The sequence below is a fragment of the Grus americana genome, chromosome 2 (assembly GCF_028858705.1).
Source record: "Grus americana isolate bGruAme1 chromosome 2, bGruAme1.mat, whole genome shotgun sequence".
Taxonomy (NCBI): Eukaryota; Metazoa; Chordata; class Aves; order Gruiformes; family Gruidae; genus Grus; species Grus americana.
This window is the reverse complement of record NC_072853.1, coordinates 41,011,964-41,037,103: the sequence shown is the minus strand read 5'-3', so window position 1 is coordinate 41,037,103 and position 25,140 is coordinate 41,011,964. Positions and strand designations below refer to the sequence as shown.

The following is a 25,140-nucleotide window of genomic DNA, read 5'->3' as shown; positions in this document are numbered from 1 at the left end:
GTTCATGATCTATAGAAAAATAATAACATTTTCCTAAAAATCCACAACTGTTTGATATCAGCAAAATAGCAATTGCATGTGTAGAGCATGACTACAGTCTTAATGGGGTGCTGGTAGAAATAAAGAATTAAATTACTAAATTTAGTTCACTGTTTACCCTTGGATGAAAAGCCTAAAATAATAAATATCTGCAGGAAGATTGTCAAATTGTACTGAGAAAAAGACATTCCAAATCAGTTTCATCAGCTGACACTTATTACACTTGAATTATTTGCTCTTATATAATATTGTCTTCTTTCTTGACCTTCCTGGTGTGACTTCTAGATGTTTGCTGTAGGTCTGAGACATGTCTTCAGATCCCCAAACCTCTTTTCACCAGTAAAAAATTAAGATCACTTTGTAAATAAACTATACATAGAAGATCAATCCGGTGCTTCAATAAATGCTGAGTTGTGCTTTGTGATCCTGAAGGACCCCATAAAAGGATTACTGAAGACATGCCATAGATTGCAAGGAGAAAGTATAGATACATAGAATTATTCAAAAAAGAAAGAAAATACACTTGCTACAGTATGAATTTGCATGTAGTGCAGTGAAGTCCAGATACAAAGCTTCGACCTTTGCAAAGCTGAAAATATTGAAGACAAAATATTCAAGAAGATGCATTGAAGATGTTCTGGGCCACGAGGGCCACAGTTGGTTCTTGTGGACCTTCACAGTGCTGCCTTCCTGGTGCATATTCCCCCTGCTAAATCTTATCCTGTCATAATCATATCAACAACTCTGCATCCCAGTTCAAAGACAGAATTATGAAAAAAACACTTTTATAACCCAGTAAGCAGAATTATTAAGTGAGATATATATGACTTACATCTGGACCACCTTTATACTTAAGGTTGCATTTCTAACGCATTCAATTGACACTGTCTTTGGTCAAAATACACTTTTTTTAAATTTCCATGCCAAAATTTTGCATGGCAATATGGTAACAAGCCACAACCATCCATTCCTGAAGCACCTAAAGGGAAATCATGTTTTCCTGGTGACCAGTCCTTAAGATTTGGATCTGCCACTGACTTCAGTGTTATTGTACTTGTGCACGTTTTTATATATTTTGCTAGATTTGGTCCTTGGTATGTAACCTCAGGCAAGTATCTCAGCATCTCTATGAATCAGGATTTTGATGTAAAATGAGATTAAGAGTGATTTTCCATCTCCCAAGAGACATGCAAGAATAGGCACTCCACACATAAAAAAGCTAAGTAGTATTAATATCAGTTAAAATGGTTAAAATTAAACACTGTCACAAGAGAAAATGAAGGTAAAACTTCCATTCTGTACTTATCTAATGCCGTTTTGCTGAATATGGAATATATTATTGGAATTAAAGTAAATAACATCAGAAAGTTGAGAAAGAGACTGCACCATGAATTAGGATTATAAATTCTCCAGTAACATTTTTAGTTTTTCCCCTGTGACCACAAAATACTTTCGATACCTAGTTAAAGCACATCTCACATTCCTCTGCTGCTGCCACAAAACTAAAAATTATTATAAATGCTTCAGTTCCAGTTCGGATGAGGTTAAAAAGAACAGAATTAGGTAAAGAAGTCTTTGTTTTGGGGAACAAATAATAGAAGGCATACTGTGTCAATAAAAATGTCCTGGTACTCTATTTGGCTGTACAAATTACAATCCTGTCCATTTAATCTCTTCTGACTCACTGTTGTCAATTACTCTGTATATATCAATCTTGACAAAACATGGTACCCCTTAACATTTTATTTCTTATCTATCTGGTTTTTGAGTTTTAATTGTTGCTGCACTAGCTAGTATTTCTTCGTGTATTTGTGTTAAAGCATTAATATTTCAAATCATGAAATGACAGGACTCTGTTTCTGTCTTTTATAATTGGTGCAGTGTTATTTCCAAACAGTGCCTTTTATATGAAGCACTGTTTCATACAAACTGACAACATGATCACTGTGATGCTGCAATATTAACTTATATTTTGGCAGGATGACATTTCTTGTAACATCCATACATTGTATTTATTTTGATTTTATTCCTAATCCAAGAAAAGTGCAGTGCTGTTCTCTTACCAGAGGAACAAATAAGGCATTTTATTGAAAGTATTCTTCCTAAAGATGTTATTTAAAAGTAATACACTAAAATTGGTCATTAACCCAAAGCATAAGCATTGGGCTTAGGAAGATAATTTATAAAATGGCTGGAATTTGCCTTTAAAAAAAAAACTATTGCAGTAATTAGAATAATAGCATTATTTAAATGCAAACAAAGTAAAATTTACCGCTAACTGTAATTATAGACAGCATTGGTTCGTTCAGCTAAAGCGCACTAGTGGTAAGGTGATCATGCAGCTCAATATTGATGCTATTTTCTTTGCTGCAGTTGAATAAGTTTCTTAGCTGGTACTTGTACCAGATTTTCCTGTGCTGTTAATTCTGACAATCATATTTGGGAATCTGATTGCCCTTGATTGTAGATACATTAAAAACTCCGCAGCGTAATTGTGACTATCGCAGTCTACCTTGCCAAAATCAATGCAGATCATCTCCTTGAGTCCTTCTGTTGAGTATCCTCTGAGTATTAATAGAGGACTGTAAAGTAAGGCAAAAAACCCATAGATTTTAGCTTTCCAGAGAAATTGCCTTTGTCTTAAATGAAGAGTTTATTATAAAAGTTTCACATGGACCTTACACATAGCTACATAGCATATTGATTTTAGGTTGTCTTGAGGGTCTCAGCAGCAATCATAAAATTAGCCTAAGATAAATATGACTTCATAATTATTTTTTTAGGCTAAGAGGCTACAATTCTGACAGCACACAACTTCCATTAGTGCCACCCAAACCAGGAGAATCTTGGAAATCAGACTACTCAATAGGACGAATAGATGGAACTGTATAAGAAAAAGCAGTGTCTGCCCTTTTAGCTTACAATTGGGGTTATAACATTCACAATTAATCATGAAGCTCTCTTTAACTACCTGGGCTAACTGAAAAAAATGGAGCTATGCTTCCCAGCTCTTAACATCAAATCTTTACCAACTGTGAGTCAGTAAATGAGAAAAATCTCCACTTTTCTCTGATGCTTTGACCATTCATGGGTAGAGAACAAGTTTGAATTACAAAGATGAACTCTGACACTCAATATTTGCTATTAGCTATTTTGTAAATCTTGTATGATTCCACCATCATTATTTTCCCTTGTTTTTAAAGAAGTAGAGAAATAATTTGCTGAGACGGTATTTAGCTTCAAAAAATCAGTCCAAAACACAGCCAATGCTTATTTCTTCCAAACACTGCGTGGCTTGTCTGTATCCGCTGAGACAGAAAGCGAGGTCCCCCTTGTGCTGCGGCTTGCTTCCAGCCACCTACAACTGCAAATTCCCTAAAAAGAGATGTAAACACTCTAGTCCCACCGAGCGTTACGCTCTCTAATAGCAGGTGCTGACAAAAGAGTCTCCACTTAAACACTGCAGTGGATTACACCACCCATCTCATCATGAACAACTGTTGGAAAATATGCCTCAGACCCTAATAATTGTTCATTAAGCTGTCAGCTACTCCTCCTATCTAGCTATCAATTTTGTCTCTCTGCAGAAGAACTGAGAAGGAAAAAAGGGAGACTATGTTATAGGTAACAACAACAGGAAAAAGTGGAACTATATTATTGCTGAGCAAATAATTCACAACAAATTATTTACCTCACCCGCTTAACCTCAGATCCTGTTTGTGCAGTATCTGTAGGCCAACGGAATGGTTTTTTTCTCAATCAACTACCCTTGTTGCTCAAAATTAACCAACCACATTTTTGGCTACCTTTTGTTTAACTGCAGATCAAACACAGAAAGTCGTCTGCAATTATTCGCTCTTTAATAACCTCTATTTGGTCAATGTTAGCTAGTCATCACTTATTAAATAAATCACATGTCATTCTCTGTTTCCTTATTACACACAACCATATTTGGTGCAAATATTTGCATGTGGAAATTTTAAATTTGTTTTTTAATTACATTTGTGTCAGTGTTTTCTCATTAGCAAGAGAGCTAATGGAAAATCAATGCAGAAGAGTTTCAAGCATGGCTGGAGCAAATCTCATTTAAAATGTGGAGGAGAACTTGTGGAGCAAAGCTAGCAGTCTACTTCCACCTTCTATATTAGCCTGACTGATTTTTTTTTTTTTTTAATATAGTAACAATCAACAAGAACCTTTAATTTGATGCACAATATATTTTAGACACACAGCTGCAAATGCCGGTCCATACTGTTTATGAAAAAGAAAAAATAATGAACTTCATCCATCCACGGAGGGGTACCAAGGAAGTTAAGAAATCTAGGCATGATGGCAAAAACTCATGGGAGAGGACTCCCTGCCTAAAGAACATTGTACAACCGCAGTCCATTAACGCTACAAGAACTCTTTTTGTCTTGGAGTGCAATGTGTTGCATATACTTCAAACCTGTGAAACCAGTATGCTACCAGAGCTGGACTGCAATCTGGAAGCGAAGGCTGGATATAATAAGAGAGAAAGTTCTTCCCCTAGCAGCAAGCAGAAACTGGAAAGATCTTCACAGAAATTAAAAGGGATTTGAAATCAAGGCACAACATGGCAACAATGGAAAAGTTTGTAAGACAGACAGACAGATGGCAGAATGCCACAAGGCCTAATAAAGGTAAGCACTGGCAGGAAGATGAGCTGGTGAGGTACCTCATGCAGGAACACAGCCAGATGGGCTTGACAAGAGTCAAAGTCAGGGTAACAGGGACCACACATTGCTTTCTAATTCTGGTTGCCTTGGAAGAGGAAGATATCTGATCTCATACACAAACATGTGCACTCAAAATTATTGCCATCCTGTTAGGGGACTTGTCTACTGCATAGTGTACATTATTTATTAGGAACGATTTGTCTCTCTTTAGTAATTATTAAAAACTCAACATTTGTTACCAGAGGCTATACATTTGTCATATTTATATTTATTCATGCTTTACAGGGAAAATGCAATATCTTACATAGCATTTTAATCTTTGTCAGTAATGGTTATCACATAATCACTGACGTTTCAAAAGTACCTAAAAAAGACAAGTCAAATCAAAGATTTTACCTGTGTTATCCTTACCAAAAAAAAAAAAAATCCCACACCACACCACAGTTAAAATATATCATAGGTGATTTTTTTATGGAATACCAAAAGCAAAATGTGTATAAGTCTGTCTTACAAGAGACCGAATTTTCCTAGTAATCAGATTGTTGGCATGAAGATGCCTGTGTGAAGACGAGCAACTTGTCTTGTTTTTTGCAGTATTGCACACAGATCTGAGCCATCCTACTTGAAAGGTTTGCAAAATTTATTACCTAAAGATACTTAAAGGGTTGGAGATGCTTGAGGTGCTGAATCCCAGTGTAAGAAAAGAGTTTTATGGAAAAATCATTCTGGGTGACATGGAGTGACCTCATCTCACACAGACACTACATTTTTCGTTCTGCTGAGAACTGATCATCAAGCCATGCTAAATGAAATAGTCATAATATTAGCAGAGCTGAATATCATACCAGTCCTGCTGATGCCTTCCACAGGTCAGCTCAAAACAAAGGCAAGTCGTGCACCCACAAGCATTTATTCTAAAGGTTCAGCCAAGCCACAGATGATTTTCCATGGATGATTCTATGAAATATCCTTTTTTTATTTCCTTAGAACTTCATTACACTTGACACATTCTAGCTGATTGCCTTGCACAGAACATAAATTGACCTTTCTGCAATGCAAGAAGAAAACTCAAGGAAAAGAAAAGCATGTGCAAACATGGTGTAATTCACCCAGCAAAGCATCTGGAGTAGCCGAAAGTTTTATATGGTTCTGAAGAACAGGTATAACATAGACAAGGTGGATGCTGTCATCAATTCCCTTCACTGAAGTACTTCTGTCTCTATTTTTCGCCCTCCTTCATCTCTCCCACACAGGGTTTATGCAATGATTACTCAGCATTACAACTCAACCTGTCCGATGGTTAGCAGGAATATGCACACTGTGTGAGTGCTGCGAAACTTAGATTTACAGAGCTTGGTGAGTCAGCTGGCCCTCAGCTGGAGTCGCTGTTGGTTTAACATTATTTAGATGTATGCTTAGCAGCTTCTCCTAATGTTTCTCATAATGTATGTTTTAGCAGTTTCTCATCTGTTTCTCATAATGTGAACTAATGTGTCTGACTAAACTAATAAGGGAATGTGGAGGATGCTGAACACAATCTGTCAGCCCTCATTCTCCTCCCACACATCACCATCCTTTCATTCAGCTTCCTTTTTAGTTGGGGGGGAAAAAAGACTTATGAGAATATTAAAAAAGCAATTAAGGAAATAATCAAAGAAATTAAAACATTAGAACGAATGAGTCTGGTCCTTGCTTATGCCTGATACCTGGTTATACATTTACTTATACTCACCATCTTATGAAATTGCTACATTTAGTGACATCCATCCGCTATATCTTCCATTTATACTTTGTCTTCTCTGTCTCATAAGCTGAAATCAAATGCCTGTGCCCTGTGGGGAGCACAGCTGGCACCAGGAGACTCTGCATGGCTAGAGAGATTTCCTCAAACAGCTCTATTCACACAAGTGGTCTGCACATTGCAAATCCTTTGGTTCGTGTCGTTTCTCCCCTGTCTGCCTGTCAAACACCATGCACATCTAACTTTCCCACATCAGTAAGCCACTACATGGAAAGAAAAGACTAAACACTGGATTACGATACCTTCCTTTTGATTCTGTATTTTCTACTCAGATGTGTATCAGTGGTGGAGACTTGGAGATAGAACTTCATTTTTTTCTTAAAGAGATATGGTCTAAAACCAATTTTTACACTGTGCTTAAGCATTCCTGTTTCACTTGCTTGTGTTGCCTGTTCTTCCAACTTATAAGGTGGTCAAATGGTATGTGATGGGGGTTTATTCAGTTGTGCAATTTTACTTAGTCTTCAGGGACCTCTTCCACTGGCTGACCAACAGCAGGAGACTGCCAAACCAACAGATGGGCTGAGCAGATTGCCTAAGTCCAAATGTGATTGAACACTGTAAGTTTGAAACAATCTCATGCTTTGTAGAGTTCACATTTTGCTTAAGACTGAAAAAAAAAAAAATCAGAAAATTAAAAAAAGAGAAAAGGAAAAATGACACTGAAATAATTTGGAATGGGATAAAATAAAATTTGGATGTTGTGATGCTGTAGGGAGCAAAAGAGTAAAGAAAGGAAAGAAGAAAACTTCTACCAAGAATAAATATAATGATACCTGCACCCAGATCATCTAAGACTTTTGGTGGGTAACCCATACTTAATATATAATAGAAACATCCCTTTAGCTAAAAAAAAAAAAAAAAGTCAAAAAAAGTAAAAAAAAGTCAATGGTCAATGTTTTTCTTTTAGAAATTGAATCACCCCTGGGTTACTATTAAAAGGGGAAAAAAATAGTGAATCTGCACCACCTGCCTCAAGCAGCAGCATGACAAAACTGGCTGCTTACGCAGAGCTCTTCCAGCGGTGGTACCATGTGTCCATAGAAGGGCTTCCACTGACTTCAGAGGACTTTGGATCAGGACCTTCCAAAATTTCCAGAAAGACCAAGTGCCTTTATTACACAAACTATCAAATGGTCAAGTGTACATATATCTAACCCTACTTGCTATGTGACAGCTAACAGCTTATTTATGTGGATTAAGACTCATTTAATGTCACAAGGTAGTGTGGGAGAGGTTTGTCCAGAGGTTGCTGCTGTAGCCACAGGACCGTCAACATCAACATACTGCGTACTTGCTCAGAGCACCATGGTCTGGGCCAGCGATGACATGAATACATCTTCAGTGACATGATGTCTCTACCCAGGCTAGTTTAGAGTTACCTCAGCTATGGTCAAAAGCTGCAGTCATCTCTCTGGTCAAGGCAAAGGCTCAGAGGACCTGGAAATCAAGGGTATGGCTAAGCAGAGGGATGATTAGGGATGGAGTTTCCTGACTCTCAAACTACTGCTCTAAATGCCAAAACAGTCTTCCCTGAGTGGGTGAGGGGTTTAGGACTTTCTATATTCAGATTTACTGTTCACAGTTGGGTAAATAAAAGACTATGAAGTTTTCTCGCATTTATTAGTGAACATAAAATTTCTATCTTTGGGGTTTTTTTAATGAGTATTTCTTGGTCTTTACATTGTTTTTCGTCAGCTGTGATCTTTATTACTCTGGATCTGCTGATTAATTTTGATCAGATTCACAGGACATATGGTTTATTTCCTGATGGGTTCATAGTAGCTGTTTGGATAGTTAAAATTAGTCACTCATGCAGTGTTCTAAATATTTCCTTTGTTCTAAACAGAATAAAAGTGTAGAAATTCAGTGCAAGAGGCTGCATTTGCAGTAATTTCAGCTAGAAATAGAAGTACCTCAAATCTCATCAGAAAGCATGCTCTTGCATTATTTCCAGCTCAGTTTTGCAGACTTGAGGATTGGAAAAGCTTTGGATAAGCTCATCTGAATCAAACCAGAACTCTGTATCTTTTGAAGACTGCCTATCACTAATTCAGGACAGATTTGTTTTTCAGTGACCACAACTTCAAGCAATGCCAACAGCTGTTTAATCAGGCAGAGGTAGTGATATAAACTAGTATTGACTTTTATTTTTTTCACCTGACAGAGGAGGTGCCAGGGATATGGTTGTAAACATTCGTGTTAAAGGCACATCTTCTTTGTAGTAGTGTGATTATAGTGCAGTAGAGTCTTACAGTGTTACTTCTATTCCTCTGGCCTTTTCTATGTTTTGTATAAAAATCTCCACAGAGGTTTTAAGGACAGTTTGGTAGGGAAGAACGCTAACTCTGGTATCTACCTAAAATTGTGCAAAAATGCCTGAACTGCAGTGTAATATGTGATTTGCCAAGTTTAAAACCCAATGGGATCCAATGTTCCGTCCCTAAAGAAAAGTGTTAACATTCATGATGGTATGCAAGCTAAGGCGCCAGCCAACTGCAATGTCAGTCACAGTCACCCCTGCCATCATCATTACCAAATGCAAATACATTTGAAGTTCCTGAAGTCTGAAAGATGATACGTAAAACTAAATTCTGTTCTATTTCTGTATCATTAGTGTTACCACTAAGAAGAGTTTTTGAAATGACTTGCTGGGGAAATGGCATGCATTTACTGTAAGGTTAAAAATTATTTTCTAGTAGATAAATATGATGGAGGGTTAGAATCTGGCAATACAAATACAAAGATGAATCTCATCCGTTGAAGTAATCAAGTCCTAATACCTATAAAGACCAACAGACTTCATAGCATCATGAACACAAACCATAAAAACTAAATCAAAATAACAGAAGTGGTAGAAAAAACGGGTTTTCTCTTCCTGCATTGGTTCACCCCTACCATTAACAGCAAAGTTGCCTTAATTTCTGGAGCACAAGAAATACGCAGCCAATAATGTATGCTGGCAAAGGTGAGTAGTATCTTTGAATCAGCATGCTATAGCCTTCACAGTTAGTATCATATAAGAATTTGTACCTCTGTTCCTGCAGAGGTGTCCTTACCTCAGTGCTGGTGTGGCAAAGCTGGAGTTCACAAAGATTATTGGGTCTGGGAGACAGGAAAAGTACAGGGAAGAGAGTCAATACAATCATTCCTTGGAATCTGTGTGCTGAAAAAGATGTCCCCCTGGATTACATAGAGCCAACAACCAAATTCTTTTTGGGTAAGATAAGAAAAGGCACTAGGGTTTGTGCTGGGGTTTTTTCACTTTTAAAGAGTTTGCTTTTTTGTTGCAAAAGCACTGAAAATTTTCCCTTAGGAAAGGTAAGAATGACTTCCTCACTCTATGTAACATAGATTTTATATCTAAGTGGTCATCTGATGCTACTCTGTAGTGGTAGTAATATACTGTGGGCCCACAAAGTATATTATTGTGGCAATATCAAAACAAATTTCTACCTTACTGAAGGAAACATTTTGACTTTTCAATAAAGAATTTCTATTTTCAGAATGACCTTCTACTGAGACATTTTAAATTTCCACAGTCCTTCACAATTCGAATTAAAATAAATTTCTGAAATTATGACCTTCTGGTAGAAGGAAATTCTTTTTTTTTTTTTTTTCTGTGAAAGGGAAAATCCTTAATCACCACAAGCCACCAAGCAGCTGCTGTTGCTCTGCTTAGCTTATCTTAGTTCAACAGCTCAAAAAACCATCTGCAGTCCCACTTCTTTCTTACACCAAAGTGAGCTGTGAAAGATCATCATAATGATGAATTTCCTGACCTGATACTTATCCTGCTTTTGTCACTGACCCCCATGTGGTACCCCAGCACTTCAAGTTGTACTTAAAAGGGCTGTAGTCCTACAACAAGAAGTCTGTCAAGAGCTGTAGTACTGACAATTTGGCGCATATTTTGTGTTAGCTACCCTTGTAGTCAAATAGACCTTGTGTGCGCAATTATGTTTGCAGTCTTGCATAATACAGTTTTCCTTGTAATTGTCAGGTTATTAGCACAGTGTTTTAATTTTGCTTTCTCCCAATTATTTGCACGTTTCTTAATTGGAAGTCATTAGCATATGTAAATACTCCATTTCCATGGCATTTTGCAGCATGAGCTCATTGTGTTGAATTAATTTGTTAGCTAAATAACCCTAAATGTTAAAAGAAAATCAGTGTGTACATACAGTGTATGAATAGATATCTAAATATACAAGAAAATTGCATAGAATATCTTTTACATATTGTTTAAAATGAGTTAAATGAAGCCTGTCTACCTTCAATAGTTTATAAATATATTTACTCTATTACATAATTGATTATAGGAGTCCTGTTCACACATACAAAAAATAATAACTAAATTGCTTGCTTTTCAACAGAATTAAATTACTTTCATATCATAACATAAATTATTGTTTGGCAGCCAAAGATGATACTTAACAAGTCAACATTTGCCAAAGGTTAACAGTTACCACAGGTGCTTCCCATTCAGAAATGAGTGAAAAGCTACTGTAAAAATATTAATATTTAATGAAAATCAGACTTTCTAAAGGAAACCACAACAGAAGGATTTAGCCAATGTCTCTTAGAGCTGATAGGTTAGTTTCATATCCTTTTAAAAGAATCTGTGATTCACTTTGACAATTCAAAGTAAAGAAAAAACAGCTATAATAGCCAGGTTTTTTAGTTAGACTTGTTGCTCATCATTAGCACTACATGCAGTAGACTTTCTGCTTACAGGGCACTTTACATTGACAGGCTGTTGTGTAGTGGTCCAGAGAAGTTAGGACTCACAAGCGCTCTGCTGGTGCGTGAACTTGACATGTGACAACCAAATGCAACACTGAACTGATCTGCACAATGGGCATGAAAATATCAACTGAGATGCTTGAGAAATTCATTGGTTGATCATTGCATAAGGAAGTGCTTTAAGATCTAGTGTTTGCATTGTAAATGCAAAGGATTAAGACTGTTACCAACATAGCGTGGATCCTGGACGTCTACATATACAAATACTCCAGTAGATCAAGGAGAATGTGATAGCATCCTTACTTAAGTAAAACAGATTTCCATGAGATTCAACAAAAAGAAAAGAAAAGAAAATTCACTCTGTTACTATTTATCAACTTGCCTTTGTGAAAAATGCTGCTTTCTGAGGGGGCTTTCCTCTAATCCTACCCTCAGAAATTGCTTAGCTGTTAACAATATTAGTGATCTACAGGTAGTCCCTCTGTAATTTGTATACTTTGATGAAAGTTAACTGCTCTTCATTGACATTTTCATCTCTCTGAATTTGTTTAGCTAGAATAGAAACCAACCACATCATTTTTTTCTTGTAAAACAGTGGTGGTATGATTGCATTTACAGCTCATGTAGCTCTCCACATACATTTTGAGGAGAGCAAGATAAGCTGTTGGGTCCTGCCACACATATCTCTAACATGCTGGGGAATGTTACCCACTGGCTTATTACAGGAATTTTTTCATTATATGCTTCCTGTAGGAAGTATTTCTATGCCACAACTGTTTAAAGAGCAATGGTATTTAAAAGGTCTAGTTCATAAAACTTCTGCATATATTTTACATTAACCTTTAAAGATATCCCCTACCCACCTCAGTTATTCATCCTTGATATATTTGCCATGCAGCCCAGCTGTTTGTCAGATCTAGTCAGACAAAAGCATTGCACAATCTTCCTAATAGATTCTAAGAAATTTAAAGGAATTCAAAAGGGGAAGAAAATAATCTTTCTGGATGATTTCCTAACAAAACTATCCAGCATCAGAATGGTGCTGGTATGTGCCAGAAAATTCACAGCAATTTTTTTGTAATAAATAGAATAGGAAATTTGCCATACTGTGATATTTCAAGGTACTGGAATCATCTACTCCCTATTTGCCAACTTTATAGCTACAAAGCATAGGGAAAAATATTTATTTATTTGATTGATTGATTGATTGATTTTTTTTTTACAAGTAAATAGCACATTATTCTATTTATTCTTGTGAAAGGGAATTAATAATTTCTACATATCCCAACTCTATCTCAAACAGACCATATTAAAATGAAATTTCTTGCCTTGCTTCACCAAAACCTAGACTGCCCTTTCCCTTTTCTCCTATTTCAAATACGTTTATGATCTTGCTGCTCATTCTGCTTCATAAATAGTTTTATGCTTGAAACTTCTGCTTTAATGCTTAGTTTTAAGCCTCACTTCTTCTTCTTCTATCCAGTATCTCAAAAATCTCTCTTTTTCTCTCTTTACCTGGATATGGAGTTGGAGTCTTCGTCCAGAATTTGCATTAATCAGGATAAGAAAACACTGATTTTTTTCTCTGGCTTGTACTCTGCATTCTGCATAAGAAATATTTTTCTTACCTTTCTTAAGGTAAGGAAAGGCTTCTTAAGGTATCTTTACCACAGGACAGCTTCTCCTACTTCCCTCTGCTGGATGTCTGAGCCGTGAAATGACCCCTCTATTTCATTGACATTTCTCCTTTTCACTTGTCCAGTGAAACTCACTCGATCACTCCTTCACATTAACTTCTTACCTTTTCATTTTTGCCATGTCCTGATGACGGTTCATCTACACCAGAGGTGTCACCAAGGCCAGAAAGGCCCATCCCCCATATCACGACCACCTCCACAAGGAAGAAAAGGCGGGTTATAGTTGTAGGTGACTCTCTTCTGAGGGGAACAGAGGGTCCAATATGTCAGACAGACTCTCGTCTTAGGGAAGTTGGAGCGAGTCCAGAGGAGGGCCACGAAGCTGATTGGAGGGATGAAGCACCTCTCCTATGAGGACAGGCTGAGAGAGTTGGGATTGTTCAGCCTGGAGAACAGAAGGCTCCGGGGAGATCTAATTGTGGCTTACCAGTACCTGAAGGGGCCTACAGGAAAGATGGAGAGGGACTGTTTATCAGGGAGTGTAGTGACAGGACAAGGCGTAATGGGTTTAAGTTGAAGGAGGGTTGATTTAGATTAGATGTTAGAAAGAAATTCTTTACTGTGAGGGTGTTGAGGCACTGGAACAGGTTGCCCAGAGAAGCTGTGGATGCCCCATCCCTGGAAGTGTTCAAGGCCAGGTTGGATGGGGCTTTGGGCAACGTGGTCTAGTGGAGGGTGTCCCTGCCCATGGCAGGGGGGTTGGAACTAGATGATCTTTGAGGTCCCTTCCAACCCTAACCATTCTATGATTCTAAGTCTGCTGCCTCCCTGGGGCCTGGATTAAGGACATTACTAGGAAACTTCATAGCCTGGTACAGCCCTCAGACTATTTACGCATTACTGCTCTTCCATGTCGGTGGCAATGAAGCCACAATGTCCAAGAGCAATCAAAAGAGACTTCAGAGCCTTGGGATGATTGGCGAGGGAATCTGGTGCACAGGTTATTTTTTCCTCTCTCCTTCCACTTGTGGGCAGCTGGAGGAGGAAGAGACAGATGCAGCCTATTAATATATGGCTCTGTGGCTGGTATCACCGCCACAGGTTTGGGGTTTTCGATAATAGGATGGCCTACACAACACCAGGCTTGCTGGCATCAGATGGGATTCACCTTTCTCAAAGGGGGAAGAGGGTCTTTGCTCAGGGCTCACTGACAGAACTTTAAACTAGGCTTGAAGGGGGAGGGGGATAATATCAGGCTTGCCTGCGACAAGCTGTGGAATGACATGCCAAGGTCAGAGGGACAGGGCAAGGGCTTGCAGCCTGTTGCTCAGAGACATGCTGGATACACTGCAGCACATTTGAAGTCTTACGGACATGAGTCGGGCTCCTGAGGTAATAGGAGTCAACAGGGAAGCACTGGTGAAGTACGTAAAAGGAATTCCAGCCAGTCCAGCCAGTAAGTCAGCTTCACTTGGGACCCGACGTAAATGCCTCTATGCAAAAGCATGTAGCATGGGGAATAACCAAGAAGAGTTAGAGATGTGCGCACGCCTGCAGGGCTATGATCTCATTGGCATCACAGAGATGTGGTGGGATGGCTCCTATGACTTCTGTGTTGCTATGGAAGGATACAGGCTCTTTAGGAGGGACAGGCAAGGGAGATGAGGAGAGGGTGTTGCCCTCTATGTCAAGGACCACCTGGAGTGCATGGAGCACTGCCTGGGGATGGATGAGGAGCTGACTAGAGCTTATGAGTCAGAATTAAAGGGAAGGCAGAGACAGTGGACATTATAGTGGAGGTCTGCTACAGGCCACCTAGCCAGGAAGACTAAGAGGATGAGCCCCTCTAGAGGGGCAAATAGGAGCAGGTTTACTTTCACAAGACCTGGTCCTCATGGGGGATTTCAACCACCTGGATATCTGTTGGAGGGACAACACAGGAGAGCATAAGCAATTCAGGAGGTTCCTGGAATGCATTGAAGATATAACTTCCTTATCCAAGTGACACAGGAGCCAATGAGGAGAGGTGCCATGCTGGTCCTTGTTCTCACCAACAAGGAGGGGCTGGTAGGGAACGTGAAGTTCAAGGGCCGCCTTGGCTGCAGTGAAATTCAAGAACCTTAGTGCAGCGAGGAGAGCACACAGCAAGCTCACTACCCTGGATTCAGGAGAACAGGCTTTGGCCTCTTCAAGAACCTCCTTGGTAGAGTACCATGGGATAAAGCGCTGGAGGGAAGAGAGGCCCAAGAAAGCTGGTTAGTATTCAAGGATCACCTCCTCCAAGCTCAGGAGCGATGCATCCCAACAAAGAAGAAGTCAGAAAAAAATACCAGGAGGCTTACATGGATGAACAAGGAGGTCCTGTACAAATTCAAACACAAAAAGGAAGCCTACAAAGGGTGGAAGCAAGGACAGGTAGCCTGGGAGACATACAGAGAAATCAGATTAGGGAAGCTAAAGCCTGGATAGAATTCAGTCTGGCCAGGGACATCAAGGGCAACAAGAAAAGCTTCTATAGGTACATCAGTGATAAAAGGAAGACTAGGGAAAATGTGGCCCCCCTCCGGATGGAAACAGGAGACCCAGTTACCCGGGATACAGAGAAGGCTGAGGTACTCAATGACTTTTTTACCTCAGTCTTCACCAGCAAGTGCTCTAGCCACACTGCCCAAGTCTCAGAAGGCAAAGGCAGGGACTGAGAGAGTGAAGAACCATCCACTGTAGGAGAAGATCAGATTCAAGACCATCCAAAGAACTTTAAGGTACACAAGTCCATGGGACCTGATGAGATGCATCCACAGGTCCTGAGGGAACTGGGAGCTGCTAAGCCACTCTCAACCATATTTGAGAATTTGTGGCAGCCCAGTGAAGTTCCCACTGACTGGCAAAGGGGAAACATAATCCCCATTTTTAAGAAGTGTAAAAAGGAAGACCCAGAGAACTACAGGTCAGTCAGTCTCGCCTCTGTGCCTGGCAAGATCATGGAGCAGATCCTCCTGGAAACTATGGTCAAGCACTTGGAAAATAAGGAGATGATTGGTGGCAGCCAACATGGCTTCACTAAGGGCAAATCGTGCCTGACAAATTTGGTGGCCTTCTATGATGGGGTTACAGCATTGGTGGATAAGGGAAGAGCAACTGACGTCACCTACCTGGACTTGTGCAAAGCATTTCACACTGTCCCACACAACATCCTTGTCTCTAAATTGGAGAGACAGATTTGACGGATGGACCACTCGGTGGGTAAGGAATTGGCTGAATGGTCACACTCACAGAGTTGTGGTCAGTGGCTTGACATCCAAGTAGAGACCTGTGATAAGTGGCATTCCTCAGGGGTCAGTATTGTAACTGACGGTGATTAACATCTTTGTCAGCAACATGGACAGTGGGATCGAGTGCACCCTCAGCAAGTTTGCTGATGATACCAACCTGTGTGGTGTGGTCAACACACTGGAGGGAAGGGATGCCATCCAGAGGGACCTTGACAGGCTGGAGAGGTGGGCCCGTGTGAACCGCATGAAGTTCAACAAGGCCAAGTGCAAGGTCCTGCACATGGGTCGGCGCAATCCCAAGCACAACTACAGGCTGGGCGGAGAATGGATTGAGAGGAACCCTGTGAAGAAGGACTTGGGGGTGTTGGTTGATGAAATCTCAGAAAGCCAACCATGTCCTGGGCTGCATCAAGTGTGGCCAGCAGGTCGAGTGAGGTGATTCTGCCCCACTACTCTGGTCTCATGAGACCCCACCTGGAGTACTGTGTCCAGCTCTGGGGTCCCCAACATAAGAAAGACATGGACTTGTTGGAGCGAGTCCAAAAGAGGGCCATGAAGATGGTCAAAGGGCTGGAGCACCTCTCCTATGAAGGCAGGAGGAGAGAGTTGGGGTTGTTCAGCCTGGAGAAGAAAAAGCTCTGGGGAGACCTTACAGCAGCCTTCCAGTACCTGAAGGGGCCTACAGGAAATCTGGAGAGGGGCTGTTTACAAGGGCATGTAGTGATAGGAAAAGGGGTAATGGGTTTAAACTGAAAGAAGATAGATTTAGATTAGGTATTGGGAAAAAATTCTTTACTGTGAGGGTGTTGAGGCACTGGAACAGGTTGCCCAGAGAAGTTGTGGATGCCCCATCCCTGGAAGTGTTCAAGGCCAGGCTGGATGGGGCTTTGGGCAACCTGGTCTAGTGGAGGGTGTCCCTGCCCATGACAGGGAGAGTGGAACTAGATGATTTTTAAGGCCCCTTCCAACCCAAACTGTTCTATGATTCTATGATAAAATCCATTCCTGCACAGGTTGAGTAGCCTCACTTCTCTTTCTTCCCACCTGTTTTAAAAGTGTTCCAAAGCAGGGGAACATGCATTCTTATCTTGGCTTTCAGGATGGGCCTGATTTGCACTTTTCAATTCATATTGAAAGTTTTTGGAAAGAGTTGACATACTGTATGTCTTTAAAAGCATTTAAAACATTATTATTGCTTGACAAGCAATTATTATTTATCTTTCATTTTGGAAGTGTATAAATAACATAATGTAGTTTAAAATGATGGGTATAGTATTGTATATGTAATATTTTAAGTAATATTTTAAAATTAGAAGACAAATAAGGCTTCTCATTATCATCTAGATAAGTCAGAAAAGAGGAATCATGCTATGACATTTCTTTCTTGGAAAGAAAAAGGTTAATTTTTAGTTGTTAACAGCATCAGCTTTCACTTAAACAATGCTCTTCAAAATCTATAGAACTACTTCCTCAAGGGGAGTTTTCTTTTTATTCCTGGATATAGTTGCATTTTGAACATGATTTTTCTTGCATCTGCTAGCCATCTTTCCCTTGATCATTGCAGAAGTGTGACCTTGATCAAAATGTGGAGATTGGGCAATTGTTCCAGGAATGTGTAGTTTGAACAGTTAATATTATATTCATCTCTGTAAAAAATCCCAAATCTTTCACACAAGTGAGGTTGCATAAGCCAAGAAATACATATCCCACTACTTTCACTTTTATGATTTTGGAAACCATTGAATAGCAAAGAAAGAAAAAAAGAGCATTTGAAACGCAGCCAAGCAGTCAAGAAAAGAGGACTCTGTGTCTTTAAGCTGGGGAGAAAAATAAAACCCAATCATTCCAAATGTATTGCTTTAGTCATCTGGTTTCATTCTATTAATGACCTTTAACATCTGCAAAAATATTGTGAGAAGCTAATTTTGTTTGTACTGAGGTGGTGCAGAACAGTTTCTGGCTGTCAGTCTAGGATGTGCTATAAAATAAAATTGTCTTTCTGGGAGTCTGACAAAAACCTACTGTACAGATTCAGTTTATTTACAACAGCATGAAATGAAAAGAAAACAGAATTTTACAACACACCAACATTCAAAAAATGAATAGTACTTACACATTTATATATATTTTAGTAATAAGTTTTCAAGATAGCCACTGAGATTAAGGGATCTATTTTGTATTTTGTGGTATTCCACAAAAATTTTAACCGGTTCAAAATATTTCTCTGCAAATGTTCTTCTTTAGAATTGTAATAACCCATTACCCTGATTTTAAACAGAGCCCTCTTTAAAAACCAGAGAGTTAGCTCAGGCACAATAGACCTTTAATTAAACAGAAAACCTTGCAGAGAAAAAAATGTCTCCTGTCTTTGTATCACGGTCATAAAAAAAGTGCAGCCTGGTAGAAGGGGAGTGCTGTGAAGCTGTTCCAGGAGACGGAGGGCATTCACTCCTCTACCTCCTTCCAGTCCAGATAAGATTCAGGGAGGAGGCTGAGGAGGGCTTGAAGAAAAACAAAAAATATGTTCGTATCATACTCTACCCAAAGAGGGCAAATTGCCACAGGTACCACCAGAGATGAGGGCTGTAGCTTTGCTGGTGCCTACCCTCCGCATAAGCAAGCTGCACTGCCCAGCCCGTGGTGCTGCCTTGTAGCTCCATGCAGTGAGGACTGGGGGCTCCCAGCCAGGCTCGGCTCCCGGCCCCTTTGGGTCTGCTGAAGGAGAAGTGTGAAACTTTGCTGAGTGCAGAAAACCACATTTTAGCTGGCCTGGAAGTGAAATGCAGACTGAGCCCAGAGGGAAACTCCTTCCATCCATTGGGAAAAACAAGCAAACAAACAAACCAACACCCAACACCCCCCCCCGCCAAAAAAAAACCCACAAAAAAAACCCAGAACTTGGGCTGGTGACTTCAAGGTGAAAAGCATTGTATCCCATTAGCAGTCTCTAGGTCTACCCCACATCAAGCATTTTATCTGAGCTAATATGATAAAAACAGTATTTCTATTTGTAGGGGAAGGAAGTTCATTAAGACAGACACTTAGATGACTATAGAAATCTTTTTTGTTACAGTTTAAAGATGACCATAAAGTGACATCTTGATCCCTTATTTTCTGTAGAGTTGACTACAGTCTGAGGACATCTATGAACAATATGTATCCCCTTTGCCTCTAGACTGACCCAGTTCTACTCATATTTCTTAAATTATCCAGAAGAAAATCATACATTATCTTCTGGATTCAGAGATTAAGCAGAGTATTAAATACTAAAAAAGGCAAACAGGCATAGTAAATTACATGGCTTGGTAAACTGTGATGACTTAGAGTGGGGTACAACCAGGAACAGCGCTATGCAAGGTCTGTTTATCAGCTGAGTTATATTCATCACCTGAATTCCATGCAAAATAGGAAGGCAAGAACAAGTTATGTGTTTCTCAGTGCATAATGTGGGGACTCATGCCTAGGACTGTGGAGATGCTTCCTCTACACGTGACTTTACTGAAACTTATACTGGAATCCTGAGTAGAGCTGTGTTGTCCTTAAGTTTTAAAGAACACTGAAAAACTTGGTGAGGAAGCAGAAAATCGCTATTAAAATGATTTGATATCTAAAGAAATTGTCTTGTGGTCAATGTTTTAAAAAGTCAGATTTAAAAAAAATAGTAATAATGTTGTGGTGGCCTAATTATCATAGAATCATAGAATGGTTTGGGTTGGAAGGGACCTTAAAGATCATCTAGTTCCAATCCCCAAATTATGGTATGTTATGTGTTTTCTGGGGAAGAAAGTAGTGAGCATGAACTTCTTAATACAGAGGTGAAGGATTAGCAAGAACTAATGGCTAAAATTTCCTGACAAAGAAATTCATATTGGAAATTTTGTCAAAATGTGCTATATATAGATGCCTGGAACAAGAGAAATCGTAGCTTCTCCATTTTTTATGTCATCTAGTCATTATCACAGAACTCTGATAATGCTATTTTTGAACTATTCTTGTAAATAACTTCACCAAAAACATTCATATATGGATTATCTATTTATGACTATATTCTGCAGCTTCATATGGCTTGGATATGATATTATTCTTTGGGGGGGGGCAGGGAAGGGGAATAAGTATGGTTTCGTGTAAAGCATAAAGGGCAGCTTCTATGCAATACTACTTGAGGCATCTTATTTTTGACCTTCCTAGATCAAAATGTCATTACTCTTTGGTGTAGCAAAATACTTTGACACATTAACAATTTGAATAAAAATGGAAGATAAGCCCCTTGTCTACTAATTAGAGAAGCAGATGCTTTCAATATCCTTGTGTTAGCCTGGCATCATTTTTCTAGGATATTGAAAATAGCGGCTCCTCTAATTAGTACACAGAGCTGATTATGTAAATTGCATGCATCCCATCTTGTTCAAAACAAGTTATATAGACACATATAATCAACAACTTCAGGGAAAATCACACTGATCCAAAAGGATAGATGGCTAGCATATAGAATCTAACACATACTTTTGCTATCCAAAGCAACAAAAGCACAAAACACTGTTACATAAAAATGTTTACAAAAATCATCAGAAGTTAAAGATGGAAACATGGAGTTAAACAAGGCAAACAGAAATGTTCCTGATGCAGACCAAGGACTGCAGTGAAAAGATGCATGGTAAATAAAGGGCCTAAGATTGGAAATTTATGGACCGAAATTGTTATATCAGAAATTAAGCATAATTAGTGGGCACAATAAAGAGGCAGTAGCATATTCTATTGATTGCATTTTTGAGTAGTCCTTGATTTGTCAATAATGTCTAGGGAATGGGTGAAGTAAGAAGTGAAGTCTAGCATCCTTCTCAGAGATGCTAAACTCCACTATGACATCAGGAGGCCTCTGTCATACTGTTTTACATAGTAAGTCTGTCCATACTGAGCTACAGAGAACAATTCAGATAGCATCAGCACCTATCTTGGTATCTTCAGTCCTGAAGAACCTCTACAACTCAGAAATGGGTTCTCAGTTTTTTTCTTCTGGCTACTGTTTATCATAAGTCTGACTTAGCCAGTTATTGCCTGTTGGCAGCATGCATAAATCTATGAAAAAGAAGAAATTGTAATAACGAGGTCTTTAAATAGCCTCACGTTGGTATGGATTTTGCCAGCAGAAACTGTGCTATTCTGGGTATATTTTCAGGAGGTAAGACTGAAAAGTTGGACTGTGAACCAGAAGCTGACGTTTTTCTTTACATTATTGGCTATTTTCTTCTACTCATTTTGCATTTGTTGTTCTCACTTTGCCTTCAGGACTCTAACATCAATAAAGTAGACAAAGCTTGAATGTATTTCTTTTTTTCCATAAACCATCTGAAATCCTGTCAATAAAAGGATTTTCTGTCAAAAAATCTCTGCTGTTGATGGGAATGGGAATAAGGAATGTTATTAAAATAAAAGACTAAATTACTATGCTATATTACAAATGCTTTGTCTCTTGTTCCTTGTTTCATATAATATTTAATTTTGCCTGAAATACTTGTAATGGTAATTATATGTCATGGGACTAAACAGGTCAAGTCCTATGTAATTAAAATTTGAACCTTATTTGATTATTTAGTGTTGGTCCTGTTAACATCTTTGAGGCCTATTTATCCCATCAAAATCAGTATAATAAAACATTGTAAGTACAATACAGAAATCTCATCTGTTTCCTGTATGTTTCAAAGCTTGATCTTTGCTCTTTCCATCTTGCTTTAGCACAGTAAATGTACTTCTGTTTATGAAACTTTTATAGCTGCCAAAATTTTTTTTCCAGAAATTATTTTCCAGTTTAAAAACATGCTTTTTATTTTATAGCATTCTAGTCCAGTATTGTTTCCTGAATCTCATTACATTATCTGAGCAATTAGGAAGAAAATGTTCTATAGTTTCTGCCAGTCTGCCAAATATGTACTGGGTTTGCACATGTTCTCAGTGGTTATCTCCAGTAGTTTCCTTTTTGAAGATTCCTTCACAGACTTCTTGACAGAGCTCCCAGGACTTCAAAAAACATGTTAATGAGTCAGTGTGTAGGCTGAGGAAGACACTACTTCATGTAACCTTGCTGGTGGTTTTGGCAGCTCAGATCCATCCAGTTTCAGACAATCATACTGAAACACTATATGATGGGAGAGAACTGGCTGCAAAAGATAACCCAGAGACAAAGGTTGGTGGGGTTGTCTTTTTAGTCATTTCCTTTGCTTTGGAAGCAACACTCCTACAGTAGCCTGTTTAATGCACAGATGTTGGTTGCATGCCTATCAAAAAGCAGAGCTGGTGATTGCGTTGAACTTTCTCACTTCTCTAAGTGCTAAATGAAGACTATTGTTTACATAAATTATGCATCACCTGCTTCAGTAATATTAGATATTAGGTCAAAAATAAACAGATAAAAAAAGGATGAGGGAAGGCATTCTCAAGATAAACAAATAACCAGATGGGATCAAATATCACATCATCTGAATGCTTAAGGAAGAAAATCTTTTGAAAATAGTTTTTCTGTCCTCAAAATAGTGATCTAAACCCATGCTTATAGCCATTAATGTAGCTTCATTAGCTTAGCCAATTATTCGTCGCATCTCCAGTGTGTACTGGTGTTGAATGTGATCACATTTTTAATAAAGAGGTAGGCTGAATGATGAGGCTGAAATCTGAACTACTATTCCTTTGGGACATGTCATCTCTTCTTTCTAGGCATATCTCCAGAGAGGCAGCATGAAACGTATAAACATCTATTATCAATCAAAAATGCTTGCCATATGGCCCGTTATGTTCCTGTCCTTAACACTGTCACTTAGTATCATGCCAAGATTTGTGACTGTTCAACCAGGCTGCTCTGATGCTCTGTAGGCAGAGATGTTTTGCCCTTTGTACCAGTCATCTTCACCAGTTGCCTCTGAGAAGATCCCACAGCAGTAGCAATCACGGAGCTGCTGGCTGCCAGCCTGGCTCAGTGTGCAACCCCTGCACAGGGCTTCCCTCCCTCTTGGGTCTTGGTTGTGAGAACATGCCCATCCCTCTCACTCTGTCTGAGGAGCCACTGTCACCATGACACACCCCCAAACCCACTTATCCATTGTGTGGGAGACGCACAGAACATAAAGAGGAAATCCTCCAGAATACTCACACAATATTTTGTCCCAGCTTTCATTTCACTTGCACTGGGGTAAAAGAGAAATTCTCCCTTGCTTTCACCAAAAATGGAGGCTGGTTCAAGGGATTAACCAGGAAAAGTAGACCAATTTTTAATAAATAAATAAATAAATAAATAAATAAATAAGAAAGTGTTCTAGCTTCCTCTGTGAAAAGAGAAGCATGAGGTTCTTCAGAGGGTTGAGAAAAGAAAAAGAGAAACATGCATTAGGGTTAAATAAACTAACTTGTGATCCGTGCTGGCGTTTTAGCTCCCTTGTTTAGAGACACCTTTTTATTAAAGCTGCAGTCTGTAGTGTGGGTAAAGCCATAGCGCCTGTATAGCAGTGTATATGGAGGGGGAAAAATGGAGGATGGTAGGTCCTTACCCATCTTTAATGGGGATTGAAAGGAGACTTAGTCATTATTTGTACATATACTTCTTTATTAGTCCAGAAATTACAGGTTTATGCATGGCCCTGAAAAAAACTCACATTTTTTCTCCTTTTATTGCATAATCTGCTCCATTGGTGGGCTTTATACGCTCCTTGGAGTCACTGGGAGTGGGTCCCTGACAGAGACAGAATACAGGATGGAAGTACTTGTAAACCTATCTATTCAGGTTTTGCAAATGCTCACTGGGGCAACTCTCCCAGCCACCCATGGCTAAACCAGTTGCCAGGTTTAAGAAGAGGAGGCTATTTTGCCACAGATTCAGATGGAAGTGACCCCTGGGTTGTCTTTCTTTGCTTTCCTCTCTAGTGGGTGCTCCTGGGATCCTTGGGGAAATTTTACTAAAGAAAACTGTTCTTGTGTGGGCACGGTGTCCCTTGTTCTCTTCTGCTTTCTTCCTGAGGCATAATAAGAGTTCAAGTTTCAGTCTCAAAGTTGTTGTAGAGCAGTGGTAAAATGGTTTGTAACTGTTCCTATGGATCCTTTTCAACAATATATTTACCGCTAACTCATGTGATACAGAAGCTACATCCAACATCTCCCACAGTTTCTCTCAAGCTAACAGATCAAACAATCCTGATTTCTTGAGAAAGCACGAAAGTGCGATCAGCGCGGTATGACCTTTTGGGGGAAAAAAAGTAGCACTTTGATGTGCAGATATGAAGTCCACGTTGGTGGTAACATTTTAGATATATTAATGGTTTTATAAGGAAAGCCTTTGCTTTCAGTCTGGTACAGAAACTAACATTTTCAGGAAGATCCAGTAAGAGTTGGAGAGTTCATTCTTTTTCTTTCTGGGCAGTCACCCAATTATTCAGGCCAAAACAAAAGAACTTGCTACACTGACAGGAAAACCTCTCTGGGAAACCTGGTGTTTAGATGTCAGTTGCAAAGGGTTTTCCACCTTCCTCCAGAGCAGCTTATATGGAGTGGAGACATTCAAGATAAGTGGAAAAATGAAATGGACCAGCTCCATAATGCCAATGATTTTTATACTAAAAACTGGGAGTTAAGTGGGAAAAAAACCTACTAAAACCTGACACAAAACTTGAATTTTATAACCTTTATCAACTGCCAAAGGTGAAAGGTGGGAAGGAGATGAAAATTTTCCTCAACAGTCTGAGAACAGCTGAGCCTGCCCACACGACCTCTGTAGCCCTCTGTAACCTTTCACAGATGAGCTCTTTCTTCCAGTCCCACTTCCACCCTGTAGAGAATATCACTATAAATCCACTTAGCTCAGTACAAGCCTCATACATTTTCAGCTACAATTCCTTTAAAACTCCAAAGAAGCACATGGAGAGATTTCACTTGTAGCTATGTGATCTCATGTGACTTGCTATGATCTT

The 25,140-nt window shown here is 39.2% G+C and overlaps 1 long non-coding RNA gene across 2 annotated transcripts in view; it reads left to right on the top strand.

The window, feature by feature from the left end:
* Nucleotides 1-25,140, top strand: part of LOC129203284 (uncharacterized) — a 91,930-nt gene that overhangs the window by 50,818 nt on the left and 15,972 nt on the right. For both annotated transcript variants that reach the window (XR_008575973.1, XR_008575972.1), the window contains exon 2: nt 6,999-7,097. This is a non-coding gene — a long non-coding RNA (uncharacterized LOC129203284). The remainder of the gene's footprint in view (nt 1-6,998; nt 7,098-25,140) is intronic.